This window comes from Brassica napus, chromosome C9, assembly GCF_020379485.1.
Source record: "Brassica napus cultivar Da-Ae chromosome C9, Da-Ae, whole genome shotgun sequence".
NCBI lineage: Eukaryota > Viridiplantae > Streptophyta > Magnoliopsida > Brassicales > Brassicaceae > Brassica > Brassica napus.
Window position 1 is genome coordinate 35,435,190 of NC_063452.1, and position 7,028 is coordinate 35,442,217.

The 7,028-nt window shown below is 35.9% G+C and overlaps 1 long non-coding RNA gene across 5 annotated transcripts; it reads left to right on the forward strand.

Moving 5' to 3' along the window:
• The first annotated feature begins 757 nt into the window (after window positions 1-757).
• Window positions 758-4,759, forward strand: LOC106412105. 5 transcript variants are annotated; one of them, XR_007329151.1, is made up of 6 exons: window positions 768-1,674; window positions 1,789-2,569; window positions 2,953-3,071; window positions 3,157-3,360; window positions 3,436-4,268; window positions 4,346-4,759. It is a non-coding gene; the product is annotated as an uncharacterized LOC106412105 (long non-coding RNA). The 5 variants fall into 5 exon arrangements; XR_007329150.1 differs by having other exon boundaries at window positions 773-1,674; window positions 2,953-3,067; XR_002660472.2 differs by having other exon boundaries at window positions 758-1,674; window positions 3,157-4,268.
• The last annotated feature ends 2,269 nt before the right edge of the window (window positions 4,760-7,028 follow it).

The following is a 7,028-nucleotide window of genomic DNA, read 5'->3' on the forward strand; positions in this document are numbered from 1 at the left end:
GGAAAGTTAGATGACTTCTAGGGAAGTCTTCTATTAAAAACACACAAAAGGTCAATTGCAAAACTAACATATGCATTGACCAGAAGACTTCTAAAGAAGTCTCTCGATTAAAGAAGTCTTCTTCGTCGAACAGATTTGAAAAATAAAATGTGGTTCGCGATTTCATACCTTGAACTCGTGAGATGACTTGTGTAGTTTCTCCGATCACCCAGAACTTCACCACAACAACTACCTACTCGTTAATCACCAAGAATCGTGAGCTTATGAACCTTACATAATTTGTAATCAAAATCTTCAATTTTGTTTTATGAATTTTGAGAGAAAGTTTAAGATATGTGGTTTGTGTGGATAGGAAATGAGAAAGGATGAGAAAAAATCGAAACTTTAAGGCATTAGCACTCTCGATTTGGTAGTTCATGGTGGTTGAGGTATTGATGTCAATGGCAAAGTTGTAAATATTTGGTGAAGATGAGGATGATAAGGTAAAAGCAATATTTTCGAAAAAAAAGTAATGGCATTTTCGTGAATAACTAGAACTTTTAGGGTGAATATGACAAAACAAAGTTTCAAAAAAACATAGGTTATTTTTGTGTTTGACTTGAAATTTTGAGTCATTTTTGAAAGAACCCAATAAAAAGATTATATATTATTAGCATTAAAGATATACATTTAATAAAAAAATTAATGATGTTCTAAATAAAAATATCACATATAAAAGAAGTCATGATTTTTGTTTTAATAGAATAGATTTCATAATTTTTAGATATATTTGTATATAAAATTTTGAAATCAATGATATAATATAGACAACTGTAACGAAAGTTTATTATGTAAAACCTATTCACAATATTAAGTACTAGGATGAGACCTGCGCCTTGCGCAGGGTGTAAATAATATTTGTTTTTTTTTCTCGAAACATATTCACGGTTTCATAACATTTTGAAATCTATGATATAATATAGACAACTGTAACGAAAGTTTATTATGTGAAACCTATTCACAATATTAACTACTGAGACCTGCGCCTTGCGTATGGTAAAAATAATATTTTTTTTTTCTCGAAACATTTTCACGGTTTCATAACAAAAATTATAAATAAATACAGATCAATAATAAGGCATAAAAATTATGTATAATTTATGAAAAAAATTATTATATAAAGAAGGGTTTCCTTTACTCTCAGTCCTCCACGTCACTAATTCATCTCTTCCTAGCTTGACACGTGTTTCTTTTTTAATTTTCTACGTTTTGGGCTTTTATTCGTGGGCTTAATGAATTGAATCGAATGGGCCTTTGAAGTTTGTAACGTGATCTGGTCAAAACCTATTTTCTAAACCGGACAAAGGCACTCTTCGTCTTCAACAATTTCCATCTTCGTTTTCTAGGGTTCTTGGTGTTCTTCACCTTCAACTTTCGAAAACCGACCATGGAGTTTGTTGAAGATGATGGGAGATGAGTTTTTATGGCTGTCTCTGTGGCGTTAACCTTTTCGTGTCCTTTGGATTGGATTTCTTACGCGAGGTAAGGGAAATTCGAATCGTTACGGGATACACAAGATGCAATCAATAGTTTTCGTTATCGATCGTCTTAACTCCTTAATCCCACTTTTACCACGCTTCCTCATTCAATGTATCTGCCCTCTCTTACAGTCGGTGAATTTCCATGTGTAAAAAGGTATGTCCTCATCCCGTAAACATCATCCTTTGATCTTTTCATTTCTCACAACACTAAAAACTTTCTTTGGGCAGAACGGCTAACTTATCTCTCCTCCTTGCTGACTTTAACCAGTTGCTGAAGCATCGCCGTCGTCCTCTCAGATTTTGGGAGACCAGATATGTGAATAGAGACGGAAAGCTTACAGTGGTCGAAATGCTTCTTGACGCTTAGATGCCAGACGCTTACGTACCTCAGGCTATTTTGAAAAACAAACGCCTCCCTTTTCCTTTAGGATTTATAGGTAACGTTATGATTAATATTCTATGGTTGATGGTGTTCTGGAGATTCTGATTTCATAAATCGACCATGGAGTTTTCAAAAGGTCCATAGAGGTCTTACCACAATGTACCAAACATTGCAACATTAGTTGATAAATAAAATTTAAAAACACATGTCCACTGAATCACTTTTATTTTTTGAATCTTATCTTATTATATAAAGAAGACTATTTCTCATTCTCCTTGCGCCACGTTACTAAATAGAAGAAGAAGGGAATGCCATGTGGCGCTGATAATAATAGGCGAGCTTTGATTCTTCTCGGGTTTTAAAGGGGCTTCATATGTTGTCATGCTTCTAATTTTTTAAGGGCCTGAATTGGACTCGAATTTAGGCCTTCTATAGATAAGGTCTTCCTCTTGGACATTCTGCTGTCTCCACAAAAATTTCTCTCGCCCTAAGTTCTGATTCAGTTCAGTTTACCTGTGAAAAAAAATCTGGAAACGTTACGTAGTTACTCAGAATCGAAGCCTCACCTTCAACGACCTTATTAACAATTCTTCTCCACTCCTCACACTATCTATCACTAAATGCATCCTCCTTTACTTCATTTCTCAGAATCTTTGACTATAAAAAGGTAAGTCCTGTCCCGTCAAATTCATCAGTTCTGTTCTCAATCATAAGCTTTCAAAAATCCCAGTGATAACAAACATTTGGGCATGTATCGATTATCAAAAATCTTATTCCAAAATTTTTGTTTATGGGAAATGATTTAGAATTCGATTTTGTTTGTTGAATTTGTTTCAGTTTATTCTTTTTTAATTTTAATTCTAAAGATGAGAAGTTTTACTTCAGAAGCTTTCGTTTATGGGCAATGATTGGATTTTGATTTAGTTTGTTGATTCGGAGTCAATTTGTTCATGTACTGATTATCTAAAATTTTAATTCAAAATCTTTCGTTTATGATTTGATTTAAGTTTGAAGGGTTAATGATTTGATTTCTTATGATATTGTTCTCAGATTGACAGAGGATACCCGCGCGATTTCATGGAAGTTGGGAGAGTTGTAGTTCAGTTGAAAAGGGAGGATGAGACTTTACTCAATCCTGCCATTAATTCAAGTAACATCACCTCACGTAGGTATTCTTCATTGGTTCTGTCTCCAAATGTTTTGTAGAAAAAATATGTCTTTCATCTTTTTTATTTTGTTACCTTAACTGATCAGGTGAACCGAGCTTCTGGTTATGTGTATACCTGTCTAAAAGTTAGAAGTCCGTCTTCATTCACCCAGAAAATACTAACATGGATGGGACTTTCTTTCTGTTCTTTAGACTGGTTGTGAGGGACCTAAAACCAATCCCAAGTTATTAATTGTTCTTCAAATGACTTTGCTTACGTTAATCATCCTATCCTTATCCCCATGAAAAGAGTGAGTATTTGATATCCAAATCATATTCTCATGCCTATGAAAGACTGAACATTTGATATCAATTTGACTTTCCAGCTTTACATGCGGCGAGGTGTTTAAATACATGATATGTTCACTGTCTTGAAATATTTTTGGGAAGCAATTGCTGCAGATAATTGCAGAGTTGGTACCGAGACATCCTAGAAAGTGAAGAAGCAGGAATCTCAGAAAGTGAAGTGTCAGAAACCTCATGCCACAAATTCAACCGCTGGAACTTCTTCAAAGTCAGGCTAAGGTGGCAAGAAGAAGTGATAAGCAAGTCCTCTCTATCTCTTTTATTAATTTTCTTGGACATCGCATCAGCTTCTACGGTTTGTTAATGTCCAAAACTTGCTGAAACCCAAGTTGTGTTTGCTGATGTAAAAAAATTTGTTGGTTTCATCACGAATGACGAGTGTCAAAAACAAAAGAAATATAAAATATTATTAGCTGTTGTGTCTGCGTTATCAACGTTTTTCTTTTTTTCCTTCACTAACTATTAGAAAACACTGTTTTTTTTTTTGAGCAAACTTAGAAAACACTGTTTATTTCAACTATTCAAACGATAAATTTAAGATATCTTCCCATAACAATTAACAAAATAGCGCTTGGACATTAACAAAGCACTATATCAGTCAGATATGAATTTGACCCCCTTTGTGCTTGAAGAAGTTCTTGATTATGTAAAATATACTATTGTAGATGATCTTTGGTCAGCACAATTTTAATGACTCTACACGATTTTCCATTGCGTGAATTGCATATTTAAATTGTTTTCTTAAAGTGTTGATATGTACTTCATGCATTCATATGTCTGTTGTCAGTTTTCTAGGCTGGTGATCTTTTTGCGTCAGCCCGTAGACACCCTCGAGGCTCCTTTGCTGCAGGAAGTACGAGATCTGCAACTGTTTTAGCTTTCCAAACTGTGTTTTCCGTAAATAGCCTTACAAACTGTCCTTTTTGACAGGAGAAATCTATTGATCCAACAAAGCAAGTATAGCTTGGATTCCTCACTGGGCTGGTGCCTCGCGAAAAGTCTATGATGTTTGAGAGGATCTTATTTAGCTCAACTTGGGCAATATCTTAATATGACAGTCTGTCATTGAGGAGTTCGTTGTTGGTACCAACTCTGGGGAGAAGATTAACTTCTTAGTTTCTACTCTTAGCTTCTTAGACCTTAAAAGTGCAGCCTTTTTTCTATTGTAGGAGTTTGGCTGCTTTTTAATGTATATAATATTTTCTCCCATAGGCTTATAGTTAGACTCTAAATTCTATATGTAATTTATACGTTCTCATCTGCATTTGTTTATATTTGACATTGGTTTGGCCCTGTTGTTTTATTTTGTTTTGTTGATCTACCTAGCCAAGAATAGTTTTACAAGGAATGCTGGCAGTTGAAGAAAAATATATTTATAATGTTGTCCTCCATCAGAGTTTGACTTTTGATCTAAAATAATGTATTTGTTATCTTCTATTTGGGAAAAGAGCAAAAAGTAAATTTCTTAATTAAAATTCTCAAGATATCTTTAAGACTGAAGAATCAAGTATGTATTATCTCTTGATTATGATTGATTATGGTGTTTTTTCCTTCTCTCTGATCATCATGAGTTCCGTGTATTCTTTTATATGTACAACTATTAGTTTTATTTCTGGGCAAGAGTTACAAATGATAACCACATGAAATTGTAGTCAGTTCTTTTGTATAATAACCAACAACAGACGCTTTACTTATGAATATTCTATTTCAACTAAATAATTTCTCTAAATATGCATATATTAAATTGGCCAATATTGTATACTATAAATCATCTTCGCAAGCGTGCATACTCACTGCAAAACATCAGATTTTCCTCATAAATTTGACCTCTGCCAACATCTTATCAAGGCCTATATTTCTTACAGAGTGCATTACACTAACCAAAATAATTAAACTAAAAAAACAACGAAATAATGTCCCGCACCACTAGAAACATTTTAAACGTGTATAGAAATTTAAAAGATTTTGTTTTCACTTGCTAACCCGCCCGTAGGGCGGATTTACCCCTAGTTATTATTAGTAATAGAGAAGACTAACTTTTTTCTGTCAAATGATTATTCAAAGGGGTACAATCACCAGCGTTAGACCAAAAGGTCAAAGAAATCTAATGACAATAACAGAAAAATAAGCAAACACCAATAGGTGACCTGAAAGAAGACCCATAACATTGGGCGAAACATCAAAAACCAGTAACTCATGAGAGGAGTTTCACGGCCTAAGTGAAACGTAAGCAACAATGGATTAGTCACTGTCTGAGTGCATGACCACTTGCTGCAGCCTCCAAGTTGATGAGAGGAGTAAGCCAACGAAGGCCACCAGAGGCCACATAGGAATGGAGACGAAGATCTCTCGTTACACTGTCTGCTACTTCAGAGGCAACCCTATTCAGAGAAAGATGAACATACGTGATGTGATAATTACCTGCAGTGTGCAGGAGGGCACATAAGTTATTGAGTACCAAACAATTCTGAGGCCCTCTTAATGAGTTGGTGATTAGCTCATACACTTCTTTAGAGGAGACCTCAAGGATCACACTATTCAAACGAAGGTTTTTCACCGCTTCAATTGCCCAAAACGTTGCCAAAAACTCGGCTTCAAGAAAAAATTTTACCCCTGAGTAAGATCGTCTACTATGAGAAACAACCTGATCTTGCGAATTACGGTTAATCCATGAAGCTCCACTGATAATAGTATCACCATCCCATGAGGCACCGACATTGATCTTTATCATGTTCCAGGGATGAGGTTTCCATCTTTCCACCAGTATTGAACCTTGTCGCAGACAAGACTGATTATTTGGCTTCTCAGTCTGAGAGTGAAACCAGCTGGTAGAGTCTTACTCTACTTCACAGAAAATCGACTTTGTGGTCATACTCGTGCGCTCAAAGCAAAATGCATTCCTAACTTTCCAAATCTGCCATAGGATCCATGGAAATCTTCTTTTAGTATCAGCTGAGACATTTTGCTTCCGACTTTCTGCAATCAACTGATGGAAGTTGAGGAAAACAGAGTTGTGAGAGAAGCCCGCAGGGGGAAGTGGAAATCCAGATCTTTGCCAAGTCTTCGCGCCGGTTTGCAATGGAAGAGAACGTGGCATATACTCTCCTCTTGCAAACCACACCTCGTGCACATCGTATCCAAAGCAATACCTCGGGTACTAAGGTGTTGACGAACCGCTAGTGCTCCAGATAAGGCTCTCCACAAAAAAATGTTTGAGCTTTGGGGGAGCTTTCGTATTCCAAAGATTATTCTATAGTTACCTTTCCAAAGGGGGTAATTGTACGATCTGATTAGTCTATCTATCTTAAGGGTATCTAGCAATTTATAGCCACTCCGGGTGTTGTAACTTCCATTAGCTGAGAAGCTCCACACCAGTGAGTCATCTCTTGGTAAGGAGAGCTTCGTTTGTAACACCAACTCAATATCATCTTCATGAATAACCTGACAAACATGGTGTCTATTCCAGGACTGAGAAGGTATATCAATTAAATCAGTAACCTCCATAGTAAGATCAACCAAAGCTTCCTGTTGATATCTAGGAGGTCTTGGGATCCCATCAATGATCCAGCTATCTAGCCACACATTGGTAGATACGCCATTCCCCTTAACCTTC